This window comes from Camelus ferus, chromosome 20 (assembly GCF_009834535.1).
Source record: "Camelus ferus isolate YT-003-E chromosome 20, BCGSAC_Cfer_1.0, whole genome shotgun sequence".
Classification (NCBI taxonomy): Eukaryota; Metazoa; Chordata; class Mammalia; order Artiodactyla; family Camelidae; genus Camelus; species Camelus ferus.
Window position 1 is genome coordinate 38,784,625 of NC_045715.1, and position 23,500 is coordinate 38,808,124.

Genomic DNA, 23,500 nt, shown 5'->3' on the forward strand with positions numbered 1-23,500 from the left:
GGGTCAGGACCCCTTTGAGAAGCTGGGGTTGGATCTGGATTGGACTTTGGAGAATCAGTTTATACTCGTGTGTTGTACTCACAGTCTTGGAAAGGGGGCCACCAAGTAACCCTTTTTTTCACCCTTTCAAACTCAAATATGTGAGGAGAAAAAAATAGGAGCCAGACCCTTTGGGAGAATAAGAGCTTTATTACTGATGGAAAGTCAGTCGGAGGACATGAGGGATGTGTGGTCGCACAGTGCATTTCAGTACTGTGCCGCTGACGTAGGCAGAATTAGCTGCCGCTTACGGGAAGAGCTGGACAACCACAGGCCACACTCCACAGGGACAGGGTCTCACATGGCAGAGGGCAGACAGGGTGCTCCTTGTCTGCAGGCAGGCAGCTAGGAAAGAGAGCCCCGAGGTGCTGTACCACGCTGGCTTAGCGCTTTCTCCAAAGTTCACAAGTTGAGAAAGTCATTTCTAGGGGGAGGGTATAGCTCAGTGGTAGTGTGTGTGCTTGGCATCCATGAGGTTCAAGGTTCACTCCCCAGTACTGCCACTCAAAAAATAAGCAAATAAATAAACCTAGTTTACCCCCTCCTCCGAAAAAAAAAAGAAAAGCCATTTCTTCTTCCTCGGAAATATACCCTCTCCCTCAGAAATATACCCTCTCCCTCATCCACCTGCCTGATACTTACCAGGGTTTATTCTATTTTTAATGGACTCTTGGCTTCTGCACAACCCAAGTGAACAATAACATCATTTATCTTTCTTTAAATTGGTACATTTCTGTGATATTGGGGTCTATACACATTGAATGGATATATGGCGAGGGTTTCTTCTTGTGAAACTGGTTTTTCTTTGATACAGTCTTACAATCATAAAAATAAAGCATTAGAATAAAGATGGTATTACTTAAAAATTGTGATTTCTCTCCCAGACCCACAGATATATTCTACCCTCATGCTCACTGTGGTTACTGTCCTGAGGGTCTTGATGCAGATGATGGCTGGAGACATCGTTTCCATCAGCCTGACTGAGATCTACTGAAGAGACTCCACGTGATAAGACAAGAGAAGACTGGGTAGGAACAAGAATACTGCGGTGTTTGGATTGTTCTGTGGAAGGCACGTGAGACTTACTCTGAATGGCCTCAACTGTTTATAACTAAGAGCAAAGGCCAGAAGTCATGTGGAGATATTTTACATACATAAGGAAAAAGTTTTCCAACAGTGTGACTCGCTTAAATACTGAAGAGGGCTGTCTTGGGAGCTTGTGAATTTCCGATCTCTAGAAATTTACAAATCAAATAAAAGGGATTTTTTAAAAGGTTATTTTAAGCAACACATGGCTGGTTGGCTAGATCAGAAGCTCCTAAAAGTCTGGTTTATTTGTTTCTTTTCTTTGTTTGTTTGTTTATTTTTATTAATAGACTTAATTTTTTTAGAGCAGTTTCAGGTTCACAGCAGAATTGAGCAGAAAATACAGAGTTCGCACACAGCCCCCCCCACACACATATACTCCCCCACCCTCATCAGGGTGGCATATTGGTACAATTGATGAACCAACATGGACACATTATTATCAGCCAAAGCCCATAGTTTACATTAGGGTCCACTCTCGATGTTATACATTCTACGGGTTTTGACAAATGCATAACGACATGTTTGGGGAGAGAGAGGGAGGGATGGACGCATAGATGGAGCACAGGGGATTTTTAGGGCAATGAAGTTATGCTGTGTGATGCTATAGTGGTGGCTACATGAAATGACGCATTTGTCTAAGAATGTTTTAAAACTAGTGGCTCACTGGCTGTTTCAGATGAACCCAGAGATTGTGTAAAACACAAAGACTTCTGGATGGACACTGGTGCGTTGAGCTTTGGGAGAGCCTCATAATGCAGGTCAGAGCTTCCCAATGGCATTGAACAGTGTGTCATGAATGAGCTTGTGGGAGTGGAGGCAGCCCCTTGGCCTTGGAGCCTCGCTATAGTTTAAACCCGAACCTTTAGTAGGAAACAAGAATAAGTGGTTAATGGATGACTAGATCTGTTCCCCCAGCTTTCTCTTTAGCCATTTTGCAGGTGGACCACGTGGGCAAGATAACATCTAGAGAAAAATCACAGGAGTCAGTAAGTCTGCAAGCAATGGAACATGATGGAGAATCAAACCCCCACCCTAAAGATTAACTGAGACGGTCTTCTTCTTCTTCTTCTCCTTCTCCTTCTCCTTCTCCTTCTCCTTCTCCTTCTCCTTCTCCTTCTCCTTCTCCTTCTTCTTCTTCTTCTTCTTCTTCTTCTTCTTCTTCTTCTTCTTCTTCTTCTTCTTCTCCTTCTTCTCCTTCTTCTCCTTCTTCTCCTTCTTCTCCTTTCTTCTTCTTCTCCTTCTCCTTCTCCTTCTCCTTCTTCTTCTCCTTCTCCTTCTCCTTCTTCTTCTCCCTCTCCCTCTCCTTCTCCTTCTCCTTCTTCTTCTCCCTCTCCTTCTCCCTCTCCTTCTCCCTCTCCTTCTTCCCCTCCTTCTTCTCTTCTCCTCCTCCTTCTCTTCTCCTCCTCCTCCTCCTTCTTCTTCTTCTTCTTTTTTTATCGCCGACTATAGTTCAAGTTGTCATAGAGGGGTATTGGGAAAAGTTTTCAACTAGCAATAGTCACCCCTGGGATAAACCTCACTGGCTATAATACTGCCACTGTGCAAAACTGGTTTCCCCCTTTTCCCTTTAAAAACTCATGGTTGAGCAGAATCCTTGGAGTTCGCTTTTGGACATGAGTCTGCCTCCTCCCCAGGTTACAGTCCTTCTGAATAAAGTAACCTTTCCTTTCTGACCCACACTTGTCTCTAGAGTATTGGCTTTCAAATGGTGAGCTGCCAAACCCGAGTTCGCTATGACTAGAGGTCCCCCAAGACCACTCACGATCACTAGGACCCAGAGGATTCAGGAAAGCTGTCTTACTTGTGGTTAAGGTCTGTTGTGAAAGGACACAGATTAGTATCAAGAAATGAGAAAGATGTAAAGGGCAAAGTCTAGGAGAACCCGGGGGCCATCGTCTGCTCAGTGGAGTTAGACAGGGATGAACCGAATTATCTCAGCAATGACATGTGGCAACATGTGCAAAGCACTGTCATCAGGTAAACGCCCTCACACCTTGGTGTCCAGGGTTTTAACTGGGAAGGGAGGGCATCAGTCAGGCATCAGCGCCTGAGTGATACAGCGTGGTCCAAGACCTCACTCTTACCAGTAAGGTAATTCCAAGGGCTCAGAGCTTTCATTTTTGAGTCCTTCCATCTAAACCTTAATAATATGGCTTCTGATCGTATAATGCAGCATACATTTCTGACTACAAGTAAAAAAAACCGCATTATGAGAGCACAGTTCACAGAGCGTGCCAGGAGCCATCACATTCCCCCAGTATAACCACTCGCTCCTCTGCAGCCCTGATGTCACTGGGCAGTCTACAGGGAGAAAGCTCCTCTGGCCAGCTCCAACCTTGGTCCCACCCCGCCCTTCACAGGCTTTAATAAAGGGGTTCCTTGCTGTTCTGGCGGGTAGAGATCACCCCAGCAACTTCATGACTCTGCTCTACTGTCATGTCCCTGTCTAAAAATACCACATAGGCGCACGTCAAGGACCAGTCCTCTCTTTGCGATGCTCAGTGTGTGAGTAACCCGAGCTGCGGAGTTGACCCTTCACGGCACAGGGCTACCGGTGTGGTCTGAGATATCGACCAGCCCCTTCGGCCCTCAGGAGGCCGGTGCCCCGAGGCCAGGTACCACAGGCATGAGCAGTCCCTTTGGCATGTGTTAGGGTCTGATGCAAGTGTTGTAGGAAAAAGTTGAGAAGCCCCGATTTATAAATAATTCCCCAGGTGATTCTGATAAGCAGTAAGACTTGAGAGCTCTGGGACTAAATGATCGTTAAAGATTTTTTGGGGGAGAGTGTAGAGCTCAGTGGTAGAACACATGCTTAGCATGCACAAGGTCCTGGGTTCAATCCCCAGTACCTCTATTTAAAAAAAAAACAACGATGTTCAAACCATGGTTTCTGTGATTCTTGGAGCTAACATTCCTTGTAGATGTCTGCTAAGTGTCTCCTTTTTTCTCTAGATACTTATTTGATTACATTTAGTTTCTGGCCAAAGACACTGCATTTTGGAGCAGTATTTTCACGTAGGAAGAGTAGATGCGAGAAGAAAGAACCCCAATGGCAGCCCCAGAGGAGGAGGTGGTGGGAAACCCTCGGGGAACTCCGTTGAGAGGGAGCAGACTGCTTCTCTGACAGGCTTCCGCAAAGAGCTTAGGACCAAAGACTCTTGTCACTGAAAAATGATGTAATGAGTGAATGTGACACAAATAGTTGAACAGCAGCATTTTCAATTTTGTGGAAACTCCAGCAAGTTACACGTCTCTCGGCCCCATGTACCGTATTAGCTAAATGAGAAACTGTCTTTACATAATTAGTACTAAATATAAAGAATATTCTTGAGGAATTTGCACATATGAATGTTAAGTAATTACTGGATTAAAATTCTGCTTCCCTAAAGCTAGCTCCTAGCCGATGATCTGCCCACATTGGTTAAATATGCTCCAGAAATGAATTAATTTGCATTTCAGTGTTAGCTTCCTTCTTTGTAATTCACTACTGGCACTGGGACTCTCTCATTTTGTTCTCCACACACTACTGTGTCTTCTCTTGGCCTCTAAGGCATCTCTCTTTCCTGGGTTTCTCCCTTTTCTCTGATACTTTCTTATTTTCGTGTTTGGAATCTGTATTTTTGACTGCCCTTAAACATTAGTTGTGCCCCAAACTATACGTATAAGGTTCTATTTTTAAAGCCTCGTCTTTTCCTTTTATGCTCATTCCTTCAGAAGTATAATTAAATAGTAAAAGTTCATGGAGTGTCTACTCTATGCCAGACAGCGTGCAAAGCACCAGGGACAAGGAGAAGGAAGCAAAGACATTGGTCTCAAACACCTTTGCGTCTTGCAAATTTGACAATCACTTACATCCAGCTCCTCCCCTCTGCTGTCCCAGCCCCGAATCGTGCACCGTGCATCTCTGCTTGGAAGACCTGTAGGCGCTGCCTACCCACCATGGAAAGTTACTGACTTCATTATCTCTCCCTGTAAACCTGCTCTTCTGGGTCCCCTTTCTCTATTAAATAGCATTATCCCAAGCCCGCGTGTCAGTGAGTCTGCCACCCTCTCCGTATCCATTCAGTTGCCAGTTCCTGATTACTCTGCCTCTGTTGAGGCGCTCAGGTCCGTTTCCTTCTCTCTCTCTCCCCCAGCAGTTCTCGCCTGCACAGGAGGGCCAGCATCTTCGTTGCGTCTGTGCCTCCGGGTTATCACAAGGCTGCAGACTCTCCTTCTATCTGCGTCTTCCTGCACCTGGTTCTGCTGCTTATTTCCAGTGTAGCCTGTGATGTCCCTGCTGTGTGGCCCTGACAGCTGTCCCATCTCCTGCCATTTTCACTGACGTCCTTGCTGCTCCAAAAGGGAAGGGAAAAAAACTTCAGATCTTGTCTTGCCTGAGATAGAAGAATTCAGACGGGAGATGGAAGCGTTGTGTAGTGAAAGATTTTAAATTTATTAACAAAGCAAAAGGACACCTCCAAGAAGCGGAGGTGGGCTGAGCCAAGGGTGGACAGCAATGGTCTTTGTTCCCTCTCTTACGCTCTCACTGAGAGGTGGCCTCTTGATGGATTGATGACTCTTGCCCTTGGAGTGCTGAGTCACGCCTGTCCGCTTTGCACATGTCCTTACCCATGATGCACACAGAGGAACCCATGGGGGGGCTAAATTGGAATGCTAATTATATTACAGTGAGCACTGCGTCATGTCCAGTTGAGTCCTTGTCGCCTTCAGGTTCTAACCGGTTTCTTACTGGCACTCATTTAGAGGGAGTGAGGCCCCTCTGTGCTGAAGGCAGGTATACCGCCATCTTCTGGAGCATCCCCTCTCTCCTCCACCTTACCTGCCCCCACTTATCTAACTGCCTAACATGCTCACATCCTGGTGGCATGAGCTAGACAGAACTCCCCCCGCGCTTCCTTGTCCTGCCATGCCGTGGTGCCTCGGTGGGGCCCCTGGGCCTGGCATTTCTTCCTTTCCATCTTTGATGATGAATTTCAACCTTCAGGGCTTAGATTTTTCTGTGAAGATGTCTCCACATCTCCCCATTACTTGGCCACATTTCCCTTACAACCTGTTTGCCATGGTATTTTGTATCCCCAGGAACCTGTTCAATGTCTGCACAGAAGAGATGATCATTTTTTTTTTTTTGGTGGATGCTGAATAAGCAAAATGAAATTTGCTAGTTTTATATCTAAGGCTCCGTCTCTACGTGATCCTTAATGACTCATTTCAGCTTTCGCAAAAGACTGGATTTTTGCACGGCTGATTGATTTAGTGAATGTAAATGCAACTGTGAAATGTAGGCTTCGGCTTGCTGAGAGCACACTGGCCTGCGGCTTACATCTCAGTACAGAGAATTCATTTTTTAAAAACTATCTTTAGGCTTTTCTTTCTTAAAATACATTCTGATGAATGAGTTGCACCTGAAGATTTAGACAGTCCGGCTTGCCTCGCATATCTTCTGCAGAGGGGCTGAGGGGACTGAAAGCGTTCTGAGGTTTTGCAAAGTGTAATTGCTTTATATTCATGCCTACATTGTTCTTAATGCTGTACATTACACTTTAATGAAGAAAATACTGAATAGTGGTATGATTTCCTTTTTCGTCCTCCCTGGGTTATTGGGAATATAAATAATAAGAGGGTGGTGTGTTAATTTCACTTATTCTCTTTATACATTTATTCATAAGCTGGTTATATAATCCATGATCGCTATTTTTCATGATAGGATGTTGAATCCAGTTACTATGTGACGCTTTCCTTTAAGTTCTACATATTCTAGGGTGACGGTGGGGAAGTTGATTACTGCTTGATTCTGCTCCAAAAGATCATTCCTAGTAACCTGGCTGTCTCACAGGGCGGACTTTGCAGAAATACTTCAACTCATTTATGGCTCACGGTAACGTGAGAGCTGGGGGCCGATAAAAGATTTAGTAACGCTATTGGTGTGTTAGGCTACGTGTGGCCCTTTCCCCAATTCTTCTGGAGATTTAATATTATTTCAAAGGGGTTTTTCTTTAGCAGGGTTTAATCTAAGATTGTTAAGAAGCATAGCAAAAGAAGACCTAGGATTCTCTTTGACCGAACATTTAAATGTAGACCCTCTCAGGATACAGTTATAAAAAAAAAAAAAGAGCAATAAAAATTGGGCAAAGTGTTAAACTGACTCCAAACATTGACTGTTTTAGTGGATTGGATCTATCAAAAGGGGTAACGTTAAAACAAAAGGGAGGGCGGGGAGGGTGTAGCGCAGCAGCAGAGCGCATGCTCAGTGTGCACGAGGTCCTCAGTCACCAACGCTCGCAGCAAGCGCTCCTCAACACTGGCTGACAGCAAGCAGGTGGCCCGGGGTGTTTCCTCGTTACCCCTGGGTTATGTGCCTGTCAATTGCACATTTCTGCCACTGTATCTTTCCATCCCATTTTATATTCATTTATTTTTTTTAATGGAGGTACTGGGGATTGAACCCAGGACCTAATGCATGCTTAGCAGGAACCCTACCATTAAGCTATACCCTCCCTCCTTTCCATCCTATTTTTATGACGATGTGTTGATGGGAAGTTTCCTCCCACCATTAGACCATGAGCTCCTTGAGATCAGAGAGTGTGCTTTGCTCATCTGTGCCTAACACTCTGTCTTCAGGGTTGTAGTGGACACTGCAGGCATGTTTGCATAACCTATAAATGAAGCCAACTCTTGGGGACTGGAATTTGTGTTGCCATGCAGTGCCACTGAAAGCTCTTACTTTGAAAACCTGGATTAAATGTAATATCACCTAAATTTTATGGACACAGCTGAATCACCGCATTAAACTACCGTGTTTAATTTCATTCTAAAATAAAAGCAATCTCTCTTGTCCTCTCATTATTTAAAGGGTATATTTTTAAAACAGAAAGCGGAGGTGAATTAAAAAGCATAGAGAAAGTCCTAAGTGTAAATTGCTTCCCAGTTTCTAATCTCTTGAGTTCATATTTAATAAAGATAAGTTGCTCACTCAACAATTACTTCATCTGTGAGGGGATTCGTACATAAATCACTTAGTTTGGCTTGGGTCTGACACTGATAGGACATAATTGATCTTTAAAAGTTTCATGAAGAATCACAGACTGTGAAATTACTGGCGGTTGTACTGTCTAACTTTGCCTCTCCATCAAGCAGACACCTGTTTTCTTGGTAGTGGAAACCTCATTTTATACGTATTACTGATCAGTCCACGCATTAACTGTCTCCCGATAATTAGCACCGTGTTACTTTCTAGTTTATATCAGGAAAAGCTACCAGAAGTTTCTAACATAATAAACTACCACCTAGGGTTTTTTTTTCTCACCCTCCCCCCACCCCCAAATGTTTAAAGCCAGCATTAAAGCCCGTGTTGCGTGTGTTCTGGTTCATGATTTGGTAAACCGATTTGTCATCTAACCCGGTCCAACGCACTGCGTTGGTATGTGTGTGATAACAGTTGAAACATGTCCAGTAAGTCAGTTTTATTCTGCTTTTTAAATCTTTTCCTACTTATTTACTTATTTAGGGATGGAATTAGGTTTACTTATTTGTTTTAATGGAGGCACTGGGGATTGAACCCAGGACCTCCTGCAAGCTAAGCACGCACTTTACCACTAAGCTATACCTTCCCCACTATTCTGCTTTTTAAAATCTATAATAACCATCCCCTGAAATTTTACTTTTTTTTTCTTCTTCTTTCTTCTTCTGTTTAATTCTGTCAACCTTGTTTCTCTTTTCTGGTTAGGAGTCTGTGGGAGAACAGTGTAAGGCCACTCAGCGGTTATTCCTCTCCATTCAGTGGGGGCTGCATCCCAGTTTCCAGCAGCCCCTTGAGGGGTGCAGTCCTCAGCGGGAGCCGCTGGACCGCCAGGAGACCCTCCGTCCAGACTAAGACACACTAGTTGGATGAGCGAATCGTTTATCATGCTCTGTGGATTGAAATGTCTGGCCAGCTCGTGACTCAAAGAATCGCATTGGTGCCTTTCCTTGAGACAACACTCTACTTTGGCACAGAGAAGAAGGGCTTTGTGTATATTTTGTCACATGAAATGCTAAAAAAAAGGCGTGAACTGAAGTATTAAGACTTAATACAATTAATACTCTTAACTGATTCATCAAGGACACACTTGGGTCAAACAGCTTCCCTACTTCAACTCCTAGGTTCAGAGAGACGAGGGATGGATCAGGCTAAGGTACCAGATGTTCCACTCACCAGCTCACTATTGCTTTGCCTTGTAAATGCGATATTGGCCCAGTGAGAAGGGCAAAAACTTCTGCTTATTATTGTGGAAAGTGTTTTGACCTGACGTTCCCTCTGGACGGAGCTTGAGGACTCCTAGTGTGTCTGTAGATCACACTTTTGAGACTGCTGTCCTGAGTGATACAAAGTCACAGAAGCCCTAATAACAAGGATCCAGAATGTTCTATCACCCCTTGGGGGCTCCAAGGACCCCTCCCATCACACCGACATCCTTGGATGCTCAGTGTCTTGTATAAAATGGGGCAGTGTTTCGTACAGCCTACCTCCTCCTGTACACTTTAAATCATCTCTAGGTTAATTTAATACCGGATACAATGTAAATGCTGTGTAAATAGTTGTGAATACATGTAATAGCCGTGTAAATAGTCGTCAATACAGTGTCAATGCTTGTAAATAGTTGTAAATTCTATGTAAAGGCTGTGTAAATAGTGGCCCGAGCATGGCAAATTCATAGTTTGTTTTTTGGAGCTTTCTGGATTTTTTTTTTCACCTCCTGAATATTTTCATTCCATGATTGGTAAAACCTACTGAACGGGAATCTGGGGATATCGAGAGTGGATGGCATTAGGTTTGCCCCAGTGGTTCTTAGTTCTAGGGTGAATAATCATTTCAGCTGAAGTGGAAATTATTTGGTAAAACTTCCATTAATGTGATATGCTTCTAATTAAGGGGGCGACTGTGCTAATTGTTAAATAATCAGCATTTTCTTGCTTTTAGCTGGCAGAGGATGCATTCACAGCCATCACTTCACCCTTGTTTTATCTCAGGTTTTGTTTATTTCTCTCTCTTCTCTGCTCCCTTGTCTAGAAGAGTGAGACAAGGCCGCCGTGGAGGAAGAGATGGAGCTTTTGTGATAAGTAATCTTCCCCGGGCTAAGACCTTCCCTCCACTCTAAACTCTGAGCATCTTTTCTGGGAAGCTTTCTGGTTGGTGATTGATTAGAGATGGATTCAAACACATTCTGCCCCCCTTACACCTGGGAACTGAGAATCCCGCCACCTAATTCTTAATTTGAGTTTAAAAGATGACGTTCAGGGTTTACTTGTAGGGAAGCTGGCTTCAGCCACGAGGAACTCACCCAGCAATGCGAGAAGGGGGAGCTGCCAAGCTATTCTGTAATCTGCGTTAGGTTTTCAGATGGAGCCCAAATCACGTGTGACGGCACTGAAGGGAGGTGTGTCAGTGGCGGGTTAGAGTTTTGCCTTGTGTTACTGTTGTGTTTGCTTAGCTTTTTACTTCCCCTTTATTTGGGGATCACTGAAATTGATCTTTGTTGCAGAAGATTTCTCGGCACGGCCAAGTGGCAGTTAAAGGGCCTAACGCGACCGAGGACTTGGCTCCAAGTGCCTGCATCAGAGGACACATGGCAGCTGCCCTGTCTGAGGTCTGGAATGAAATCGATGTTCTGGTTACTGCCCAGCGCCGTGTGGTCCCCTCCAGCATCCCCCTTCTTCATGCACGGGTCATGCCCTCCCTCATCCGTCCGGTGGGGGCTTCGGCTTCAGCGCCACGCCTTCTCTCCCTAACGCATCTTGCTGTCTTTGGCACATTTGCTATTTGGTGGGGGTGGTGCCAGGGCTCAGCTGTTACACGACAGGCTTTGACGCATTCAGTTGTTGCGTTTTCTTCCAAAATACCTTTCAGACCTTGTATGTACCCTTTAGAAATGAAGGCTGAGGCAGGAGGGCGTAGCTCAGTGGCTGAGCACATGCTTATCATGCACAAGGTCCTGGGTTCAATCCCCAGTACTTTCATTAACATAAAAATAATAAAAAAAAAACCCTAATTACCCCCACCCTCAATTTTTTTTTTAATGAAAAGAAGAGCCAATGGTAAAAATGAAGGCTGTTTCATCATAATGATTATTGGGAGTAAAAAAACATAACATGAGAAATTTATATCATTTCACATTTGATCATGTTGGATGAATTATCAGGGGAAAAAATATCTTGAGTTTTCACAACGTTCACTGAGGTGGGAACAACTTCTAGAGGCCCCAGAAATCTGACTTTCCTGGAAATATAGTGCCAAGAGTGTACTGATTTGGCCTTAGCGTTTAGAGTTGCTGAGAAAGACACAGAGAGAGAGAACCAAGAGAGAGGGAGAGGGTGTTCATTATTTCCAGCTTCCTCTGCCCTGGAAGGGCAGGAGCCCTCCACGGAGTACTTTCTGGAGTCCAGGACACTGCTTTTCACTTGGATGTTATTTGAAATTTCCCGTGGCTCTGAAAACCCTCAGGGTCAAGGCTGAAGATTCGTGATCTAAACATCCTTGACCCTGCTTCCCATAAAGCCACAGATTAATATTGCTGGAACTCACCACCACGGGATGGCTTCCAGCTGTCCAGCATCCAGATGAAATTGAGTAATAAATTCACAAAAGTGAATGTTTCTTGGTGGACAAGCGAGTTCAACCTTCCATGCCGGGCAATGCAATTCAAATCCAAACCTACTCTGTTAAAAAAGACTATCATAAGGAAACTCCAAATCTGTAAGGTTTTTCTACTGGTGTTTAAAATAGGGCTGAGCTTAATTTATGGTTAAAAAAAAGAAGGAGAAAACGAGAACATACTCGTGTCCTAGTCTTGTCTGTGGCTCACGTTTTCTGTGACGAACCTTCCACAGCACTGTGCCAACAGGGGGGTGTTGGAAAACAGAAGCTTCTTTCTATTTTATTTTATTTTGCTTTGTTTTGTTTTTCATTGAAGTGCAGTCAGTTACAATGTGTCAATTTCCGGTGTCCAGCATCATATTTCAGTCATACGTATACATCCAGAGATTCCTTTTCATATGGAACACAGAAGCTTCTTGAGGGCTAAACGCCCAAACTAAGAGTCAGCTGATTTTTCCAATTATCTGACTTTGGACAAAGCCCCTTTCTATGACTTGGTTTTCTCAGCTGGGAATGAAGATAATAATAGCGTTATTGCAGAAAGCTGAATAAGTGATACAGGAAAAGTGGGGCGAGAGGATGGCTGTGTCCCAGATCAAAGGTGAGTCCCTGGGACTCGCCTCATCACGGGAAGGTCCTTGGCTTTGTGCAGGAAAGAATTCAAGAGTGAGCCACAGTAGAGTGAAGGTAGATTTATTCAGAGAGATGCACCCTCCATGGACAGAGTGCAGGCTGACTCAGATGAGACAACCAGGTTACTAGGAATGGTCTTTTGGAGCAGAATCAAGCAGTAATGAACTTTCCCGCCATCACCTTAGAATACGAAGGCCAGAGTGACAGAGCGAGATCCATTCTATTCCAAAGGCAGAATGTGGGCCGTCCTACTCAGAAGGGGGAGCAGTGGCCTTGGATCATGGGGTTGGCTAGGAAAAATGAGACTGGCCACGAGGCATGGGAGTTATTAGTTTTGTGGGCTCTGTAACTTCATATGCTGCTTTGGGGAAAGGGCTGGGATTCCCAGGAACTGGGCCAGGATTTTGACCTTTGATGGTCAGCCTTGGAACTGTCATGGCACCCACAGGAGGACCACTTAGCAGTTATTGTATTTCAGTGAGCATCTGTTGAAGCTCAAGGTCCACTGGGAGTTGAATCTCCCGCCATCTTGGTGCTAATGGCTGTGTCCTTCTTTGAATGGTTGTGACCTGCCCCCTTCTCTCCTGTCTCATCAGGACAGATGAGTAAAAACAATAAAACACAAGAGCAGCGCCTGGCACAGGAGGACCACCATCTATTAGTTTTCGTTGTGTTGTATCATAGTTGTATAATTGTAGTTAATGAGAGGATGCTAGGCGTCCAAGAAGAAAGAGAAGGAGAGAGAGAAAGAGGGAAGGCAGGAGAGAGAGGGTCTTCTCCTGAGAAGGGAGGGGAGAGGTGTGGGGCACAGCAGGGTGTTCCCTGCGCTCCTCCAGAACATGAGTGCTGGGCGTTTCAGTAGGCTGGGTATTTGGTGTTGGATTTAAGCTTCTTTAAAACCGATTCAAAACTTCAGTGTTTTCTGTGCGCCTGGATTGCAGCCTGAGCTTTATACCCACAGTGTTAGTTGGTCCTCGTAATGATATCATGTGTCCATGTGTTCTTTGGATAACACACCTATATCCCGCTTTCCAAAGTATATTATGTCTTTGGTGGCAGGGACCACTCTGTCACCATCCCCCCCAGCCCCCCCCCGTGCCTGGAGTATTACTCTCTGGGGGCCATGGGGGTTCAGTAAACACTGATGTAACGCTCACAGTGGTTTTCACTGGGTGTGCTGGGTGCAGAGGTGCCCCGTGTTCCCTCGTCAAATCGCACGGCGGAACGTTTTCATCAGAGCATAATGTTTTTGTCTTTGCTGTTGACTTCCTACTGTCACTGAAAGCCCTGTGAGAGGTAACGCTGAATGGGCGTGACACAGTCTCGTGAATATATAACAGGGCATTAAAGAAAGCGCATCTGCTTATTGGAGCGTGGGAGGGATTTTGCACCATGAAGATGTGAGGATAAAGTCAGGGCAGCAGACAGCTCTGGTCGCAGCCCCACAGACAGCCTTGGAGAAAGGGAACGGATAAAGCCAGCAGTAAGGAAGCTTTCGTGGAAACTTCTTGATGTTATCATATTGTAATAGTGATTTCTGTGTTCTTCTTAGTGACTTTGAGGAGGATGCTTTGGGTTATTCAATTCCTTCAAGGATGCTGCCAAAACTCTAGAATGCAAGAGTGTGACTAATTCCAAAAGGCTGAGAACCACTCTTCTGGGATAATCACATCTTAAAAGAAAAGTGCGGTGCTCTTGAAGGGTAGGATCTCGATTCTTTCCACATCATCCTGTGGGACCACAAAAAGGTGTCTCAGCTGGATCCTAAACCCCTTCGGTCTGTGGTCAAGCGGTCGGGTGGATCCTAAGTGCTTGCTCTGTGGGCTGGCCCCTTCCCACATCTTCCTTCCATAAAGAGACAATGCGCCCTCATGTAGGCAGACAGTTCACACATCGGAACGTCATGCTTACATCAGGTTCCCTTGTCTCCAGTCCCAGGGGTGGTACCGGTGCAAATCCGGTTGGATACTGTGCACGCGGGGGACAGTGTGACTGCTGAGACTCCCCCTCCCCAAGCTCAGGAAACCCTAAGTTTATAACAAGATGCTGGCAAACCTGTCCGCTATTTTTTACCTGAAGATGTTATTTTTCTTAGCTCGGAATGCAAGCATGTCTTCTCTGAGGAAAGCGGGCAGGCTCTATCACCCTGGAGTGAGTGAATAAGTCTGCTCTTTGCCCAAGACAGTGATACTCTCTGCAGCTTCCTTGGCTGCCCGTTATGTAAGCCTCTGGGAGCAAAGCTGTTTTTGGAGCAATGACCTGCCTGCAGTGCCCCGGGTCTAGCATCCTGGGAGATGCCGCGGAGACCATCAGATTGGGATTCAAGTTTGAGTTCTGCTCCTTGCTAGTTGAGTTGTCTTGGTGAGCTGTTTAACTTCCTTGTCAAATGAGGGGGAATGGTCATTCTCCCCCCCCGTCCCAGAGCTACTGAGAAAATTAAATTAGTGTGTTTCAAGCACCAGCACGATACTTAGCACAATAGAAACACATCGGACGAGTTAGGGCTACACGAAGCTGCGTGTGACGGAATTCTTGACCAACAGTAGCTTAAATAAATAAGGAGTTTTCTTTCGGGACAACAAGGGCAGAGGGGGTTTAGGACGGATTCAGCTCCACCCTGAACCACGCTGCCGGGACAGGCTCGCGCCGCCTCCTCAGGGCGCTGCCCTGGAGGGTGGTCCCTGGGCAGCGCATCCTCTGGGTCTGAGCCTGCATCCCAGGAAGCCCTCCCTGTGCGAGTTCTGCATCTCTGCTCTGGAGGGGTTGCTCTTCGCAGGGCCACATCCACATGCCAATTGGTTGCTCTGGGTGACATGGGACACTCTCAGTGGGGAGAGTGGACATGTTTAGTTAAGTCTACAGTCGTCCCCAATAAAAATGAAATTCTGTTAGACAGTGAGAAGAGGGAATGAAGCCTGGTGTGGACTGGCTGTGCTGTGCCTCTGTGTTTAAGCCATTCACAGTGTCATCCTGTGCCTCCGGGGGCAACAGAAACTTCCCTTCCTGGCAGTCACAGACTCGGCTGGCTGCACACTTTGTATTAGACATTTATATTTAAATTTGAAAAGGTTAATTCTGCTTGATCCAGTGGTCAGAGGACAGATATATTTCCCAGCCTCTGGATTCTTAGACACCGTGAACAGCGGATTTGGGGAGCTCGAAAATGGAACAGAATGAACACATCACACTTAACGAGGCCCTCTGGAAAGTTACTGCGTCTCAGCTAGGTAGCCTACTTCCCTTATATTTTAATTTCCTCTTCTTCCTTAGCAGATACTGTGGGGCACTGTCAATGAATTGGCTCTCAGCATTCTGGCTTTAAGCTTTTGTTTCCATCTTTATGTTATCAAGACTTGGCCAACTGGGTATCCAGTCATTCTGTGTAGCCTACTTTCTTGGATGTGAATTAAACTGTTGAGTTCAGGATTTTTTATTTCAGCCATTTCCTCTGGTAGAAATGTTCCTAAAATGTATTCCTCTCTCCTTAATGAGAGGATACTGAAAATAATTTATCCTAATTTTGATGATTGAGAATCACCCGTTGAGCATCAGTCATTATGATAATTTGTGAGACCCTCCAGGACAGTGTCACAGGTCCCCTTCAAGAGCCATCATCATCCTTCAGGAAGTCATCACTGCCTTCACCATTGCCCCTTTGCTCTTGACTTGTCACCCCTGTTCAGACGATTACGTTGATGTCTGTCACACCTGCAGCTGCTCCATGAGCATGACCTGCGAACCTGCACCCTCCCTCCCTCCTCATCTGTGCTCATCTCATTAACGAAGAGAGAAGACAATCTCTGCTCACATTTGCTGATCCCTGCTTCAGACACATTGTTCTTTTTTTTTTTTTTTAAATTGAAGTACAGTCAGTTACAGTGTGTCAATTTCTGGTGTACAGCACAATGTCCCAGTCATGCACATACATACATAGATTCGTTTTCATATTCTTTTTCATTAAGGGTTATTACAAGATATTGAATGTAGTTCCCTGTGCCCTACAGAAGAAATTTGGTTTTTTAAATTTATTTTTATATATAGTGGCTAACATTTGTAAATCTCAAACTCCCAAATTTATCCCTTCCCACCCCCTTTCCTCCGGTAACCATAAGATTGTTTACTATGTTGCAAGTCTGTTTCTGTTTTGTAGATGAGTTCATTAGTGTCTTCTTTCTCTTTTTTTAAGATTCCACATATGAGTGACATAAGTGAAGTAAGGCAGAAAGAGAAAGAAAAATACCAGACATACAGTTTTTTGTCCATAGGGCGATGGTCTCCCAAATTTTCTGAAAGTGGACTCCTCTTATTAAAAAAAAAAAAAGCTTTAAGAATTTGATTTATTTTTATTCACAAAATTTTTACATTTTTAAATCAAATCAATAAATTATGTACCTTATGAAACATGCACAGAAATAGACATTTTAAAAGCACAAGATAAACTATGGCTAGAAATAGAAGCTTTAGAACTTCTTTCTGTGCCTCAAGAGACAATCTTGCCCACTTCTTGGGGAATCTGCCTCACATCTTGGAGTTCTCTTTATTAAAGGAAAAAGATGACACTTCTCACATGACACCAGCCTTACAATTTTCTAGAAATCTTAATATCAACTTTTATCTTACTTACTTATCTACTTACACTCAAGGGAACTTGATTCATGGGGACCTGCCAAAATAAAGGTGGTTTTGTATCTTGAAAAATATTATAAGTATAGACTTAAAAAAAATCAGTTCTGTAAAACTATTTGGAGAAGGGGCTATGATCAAAAAGAATCTCCTGGAGACCATAAAATTTTCCTTCGCAATCACAATTGTTAACCATTTCTCACTGGTGGATTTATAGGCTTCTAATGTGGACTCTCACTTGAAATGCCAAGACCACCTTTCAGGAAACAGCATATGACATGGCTAAATGCATTTATTGATTAAGACTGTGTGGACTTAGTGAGACAGCCCGGAACTCAGGGCACTTTCAGATTGTTTTCTGAGAACCATTACGGAGCATGTCCTGCGTGAGACCTCTAGAGTCCTGATCTTGGGTTCATGGATTTCATACATACCACTCGATGAGTTTTGGTGTATCAATGTGATACAGGAAAAATGGGGCCAGAGAGAATGGCCCTGTCCCAGGTCCCAGGAGAGTTCCTGGGACACACCCCTTCAAGTGAGGGTCCTTGGCTTCACTCAGGAAAGAATTCAAGAGTGAGTCATAGTCAAGTAAATGTAGATTTATTTAGAGAGATGCACCCTCTGTAGACAGAATGTGGGCCATCTCAGAAAGCAAGAGAAAGGTTACGAATTGCTGGGTTTTTAGTTTTTATGAGCTCGATAACTTCATATGCTAACAAGTGGGAGGATTATTTCAACTATTTTGGGGAAGGGGCTGGGATTCCCAGGACCTGGGCCATCACCCAGTTTTGACCTTTGATGGTCAGCCTTGAAACTGCCATGGCGCCTGTGGGAGTGCCATTCAGCAGCTGTTGTATTTCATTGTCTATTGAAGCTCAAGGTCCACTGGGAATTGAGTCTTCCACCATCTTGGGTCTGGTTGGTTCTAACCAGTTTATGTCCTATCTTGTTTTTCTCAATGGCTGTGTCATGCTTTTAATGGTTGTACCCTGCCCTCTTCCCTCCTATCTCAAATGAACACGTTAAAGTCTGTATGCAAAATGGAACAAATAGATGTAATGCATGCCTATTTCTGGGAATGTGGCCATAACTATGTATTTAGGAGAAAAACGTCATATCAGATATTTTACTAGAGAGAATTTCATATGAAAAACTGTTAACCAAGTATAAAATTATTCACAAGGGATGTAAAGGGGGAAGAGAATTCCACATTATCACAAAGGCAGAGATTGCAGGAGGCTGCTGCTGCTTCTAAGAGCTGGAGAAAGAAAGGAAAGAGGTTGGAACAATGAACATTTAGAAACCTGACACTCAGATGTTGGAGGCGCTGTAGCCCAGATGGTTCTGGGACCCAGGCCCCTCAGAAGGAGACCAGGCATTGGTATGGGGTCCCTGAGGGGGTGCCCGGGGCTGGTTGGGAGAGTATTGGATTCTCTCCACACTGGACTCAACTACACCTTCCAGAACAAACCACCCCTGCTGGGGTGAAAAAGCACTTTTGGATGGTGCTCCAGGAGCTCACAGGCCAACAGGAAGAAGGGAGACCCTTCCTCTTCCTCCTGCTATGCCTCCCCAGCGCCCCCTGTCAGTGGACTCAGCTGGTAAAGCAGAAACGTGGTTCGCAGCCTCGCAAGGCTGGGTGGATTTATTCATTTATAGGCGTCGTTGGTGACGAATTTCAGACTGTATTAGTGCAATGAGCCGGGGTGGTGTCAATAATACATCCACGCTTCTATCTCCCACCCTGGCTCTCCCCTGTTTTTTAGGCTCATATATCCAACTGACCACTGGATAGTCCCCATGAGTGACAACAGTTACTTCATGCATAACAGATCCAAAACAGAATTCTCCTTTTCTTCCTGAAAATTCTGCTCCTCCCCTTCTCTTTCCTATTGAACCAAATGACACCCATTATCCACCTGTTTCTCAGGCCAAAGTCTTGGGTTATTCCTGCTGTCCCTCTTTTGCTTACGGAAGCCCACAGTCACTCCATCACCTGCATCTTTAAAGTGTACCTCACTTCTGGACGTGACATCTTAGCACCTACAGTACTTCCATCTGGTCCAAGCCTCCCCCGCCCCCAGCTGCCCCCCTCCAAGTGGTCTCTCTTCTGCCTCTTGGACTCTTACTACTCTTCACAGAACAGCCGCAGGGATAGCTTAAAGCATAAACCAGCTCACATCCTCCCCATACTCAAAATGCACAATAAATATCCAACACACTCGAAACAGCATCCAGGTGATGATTTCTCATTTACATTTTCTATAATTACCATCTGGAATTTTTATAACCTGAAAAACAATTTGGTTTTACATTTTGCTTTCATAAGGAATATATCAGTTTGAATACAAATCAAAGAGAGCATTTCTTGGTACAGCTTTGCTTTCTTTAATCACTCGGTTTGATGCGGGTAATCTGATGCTAACTGCAGAGGCTTCCTTGTGTTTTGACTACCTCTATCACCGCGTAGGTAAGAGACAAGGCACCAGGGGACGGCAGACTATTGTGGGGAAGGCACGACTTTAAACCAGAAGACCTAAGATCTAGTTTATCTGACAATGGATTAGCCAAGAAGCTTTAGCCAGCTGACTTAACTTCTTTCTCCCTCATCATAAAAAAGTGGGACTGGCTTACCTACGACACAGGATTCTTGTGAAGATCAAACAGATATCCAAAAGCGTTTGGTGAAATGTAAAACAATAAATGTTAGTTAAAAATAATAGAAATTACACGATTGTCAAATGGTGAGTTGTAAAATGTACAGATGGTGTGATGAATTGCCTTAAAACACTCACTGCAGTAAATTAAGGCTTCACTTGAGTATTGCATTTGTCATTTGCTGTCTTAACCCAATATCCATATGCACAGAGGATGATTAGATTAGTGGATGTCAGATGTTAACTGAATAAAAATGGAAATGACAGATGTCACGCTGAAGCCTCCTGCTCATGAGCTTTCTTATACGCCCGGAGAGAGCAGCTAGAAGCATCGATGGTGGGGGGAACAGAGGGGTGGGGGGAATGGAAGGTTGAGGGGAACAGCTCCCGGAGAGGAGCAGGGAGAGAAGCTGTCACACCTGTAGCCTGGTTGGGGCAGCCGCTGGCTCACCTTGAGGAAAGGGCCCTCTGTTCAGAGGCTCGCCCAGACTGGTTGCCAATTCTGGAAGCTCCGCAGGAAACGGTGATGAGGCTTAAGGGAAAAAGCTCCCCTCTCAACCGTCCCCCCACTGAAAAACTTAGAGTGGGATCCTCAGAAGGAACAAGAGATGTTTTGAGATCTTTATTCAGTTTAAAGCATCCAAAATTTCACCGAAGACCAGGCACCTGGCTAGATCCATTTACACAGTACCACGTTTAATCCTTAGCATGCACTTCTAGGGGAGGCATTAGCACTTTGCAGATGGGAAAACTCTCGTTGCATAGGAGTTAGAGGTTGTTCACATCACCCTACCAGTGAGTGAACGATCTGGGCTTGAAATTCAGTCCTGCTGGCTTTTTACACCACATCCTCTCCAGCGTCAGTGAGTGTAAGCCTTGACTCTGGCCAGTTTAATGACTTTCAGAGACATGCCTGTGAACCTCTTCAGGGCCGCTGGCAGAGTCTTTGATGCCAGGCTGTGATGCTCTGGGAAGCTATTCATCCCCGTGATGTGTGGAGCTGCGATCTGCTTTTTCCAACAAACAACACTTAGTTCTGTGACTCAGCATCCCTGAGAGATGACCGTGATTTTTTCCCAAGTCACATATTTCACTGATAAAGAAATATTTTGCTATTTTGAAGATCGCCTTTACAGTACTCCGGAGAACAAATCAGTGCATATTACTGTAAGAACCCGAGATTTTTGGCCACACTGAGACCTCGGGGGGTTTCACTCAGGTGCAGGCAAACGGCCGTAGCTACCTGTATAACTCGTGACCTGCTTCGTGGACTCAGGGACGTGGTTTGACAAAGTCGCTGCTTCCTCATCCTATTTCTGCTCCAAGTCTCTAAACCGAACTCATGATTTCAATGAGATCTTTTCAGTCATGTGTGGCTTCTTTTCAAATGCTTCAGGACAAGACTTTCATGTTGGGGCAAATCCAAGAGTGAGTAAAATCCCAGCCTTTCCAAACCTCTTTTCCTTTTCACCAAGATTCACATTGTCTAGTGTATCAAGGACAGACATAAGCTATTGCTTTGAATTTTTTTGGCTTCATATTTTTACTGGAAAATATCTTTTAACTCCTAAAGCACTGAGACTTTTATTTTGAATTTATCTTCAATTATAGAAGTAAAATCTTAAAATATAGACATTTTATCTTTAATTTCTTTGGCATCTTATAGCTGAATTCTTGACAACAAGTTTGTAAAAATCATGTGTCCATAAACATAATGCCAGTTTAGGGTCTCAGTAATATTTACAAAGGAAAATTATTCTGTATATCTGATCAGGGAAACTGAGGGGTAAAAATTAACTGACCATGTACGGTGCAGATCGTGTTCTGCTCTTCTATGTTATCAGAAGTCAGCGATGCTTTAATAACTTAATGTGCTATGAATGGGATATTCATCACAAACTCATGTTTCAAAGCATCTAGAAAAAATTAAATTAAAAAATTGGCATCTGTTTTATGTGGTCCCAGAAGTCAGTCCATGGGCTTCACGCCACACTTTGAAAAATAATTGTTGCCGAGTCCAAACTTGTTCTGCTCGCTGCATGACAGGCCAATAAATTGGGATACGAGGTGTTGGGGAAAGGAATAGCTACTTTATTCAGAAAGCCGGCAGACCGAGAGGATGGCAGACTAATGTCCTGGAGAACCATCCCACTCTAGTCAGAATAAAGGCTCCTTTTATACAAAAAACAAGGGAGGGGGTGTGGCTGGTTGTTGCAAATTTCTTGCTGCAGGAATTCTTCGGTCTTGCAACCTATTCTCTATTTTGCAACTTGCCAATCTCCACATAAGTGCAGAAGGCTGACATCCTTGAAGGTCAGAGCCCTGAGAACAGGCTCTCCTGTCTATTTCAGGCTAAAGGCAACATCATTTCCCAAAAGGTGCAGAGCTGGCAAGGCTAAGCCTAGAAAAGAGGGCACAGTGGTCAAAACTAAAGGAACAGATCTGATATGGAGTCAGACCTGTTCCTCTCTATTACATAATGTTTTAGAAGAAAACCAAGCATTAGATTTATTATGGGAAAAGCGAACTTCCATGATCTGTAAGAGGAACCCTTTCCATCTTAAGAACCCTGAATTGTATGACTCAGCGTGGAAGTCAGTCGTCTCATCTGATTGAAGTCAAGTTACTCAGTTGCATGACAATAAAAAATGCCTTTATGTTAAAAAAAGTTTATAGTTTATAATTTGCAGAGTTTCCGGGTTGGTTGTTTTGTTTGTGCTAAGGTTGTTTCAGTTATCTAGTCTACGTAACAAAATGGCCCCCAATCTGATGGCTTTAACAACGCTGACTCTCTTGTGGTTCTGTGGTGATTCTTTTGCTGAATCTGGTGTTGGCTGGGATCGCCCCTGTGGCTGCACCAGCTGGGAGTTTGGCGCGGACTCCGATTCTTCGCAGGGACTCTCTGGGGCAGGATGGCTAGGACTTCCCCCCAGAGTGGCAGCTATGCCTGAAGAGGGAGTGAGCCAAGAGGGTAAGACCCACGTGCAAGCATTTGCTTAGGTCATGCTGGCTGGTACCCCATTGGCCAAGGCAAGGCAGGTGGCCGTGGATCCTGAGGGGTGGGGCTCCTTGGGGGCTGCACACATCAGAGCATCCCTCAGGCCGGTGTATAGCTCCTAGTATCCGTCCACCTCTGCCCTTTCCCCCAGTAAAAAAGCCCTGATTTTAAACAGGATACATGGCCATCTAGAATAAAGATGACTTTTCCTACCCTCCTGAGATTGTGGATGGAAAGCTACACTCTGGGGCAGTGGGATTCCAGCAGAAGTGCTGTGTGTGACCTCAGGGTAGTGTATTTATCATGCATCAGTTGTTGGGTGACAAAGCCCCCCAAACTTAGCGGCTGAAAGCAACAAACACTGATTATCTCAGGCAAATTCTGAGAGGCAGGTTTAAGGAGCAGCTAAGCTGGGTGACTCTGGCTCAGGATCTCTCACGGGGTTGCAGTCAAGGTCTCAAGATGGGAGGTCAGCAGGTGGGAGTTAGGTGGCGGGGTGGGCTGGAGGATCCCGTCCACCACGTTCTGGAAAGGCTGTTGACTGGACATCTCGGTTGCTCCCACGTGGACCTTTCCATAGGGCTCCGGAGAGGCAGCTGGGCTGGCCTCAGGTCAGGGAGGTTAGCTCCCAGAGGGAGTGAGGGAGAGAAAGAGAGGAATCAAAATGTCTTTAAAAAAAAAAGTTATTGATGTGTAGTAAATTTCCAGTGTTAATTTCAGTTGTACAGCAAAGTAATTCAGTGACACTTGTACATACACACATATACATATATATATTTTTGTTTATTTTCTTTTCAGAGTCTTTTTCATTGTATGTTATTACAA

The 23,500-nt window shown here is 44.6% G+C and overlaps 1 pseudogene; it reads right to left on the minus strand.

The window, feature by feature from the left end:
• Positions 1 to 2,563: 2,563 nt before the first annotated feature.
• Positions 2,564 to 2,677, minus strand: LOC116658397 (annotated as a pseudogene).
• Between the last annotated feature and the right edge of the window lie 20,823 nt (positions 2,678 to 23,500).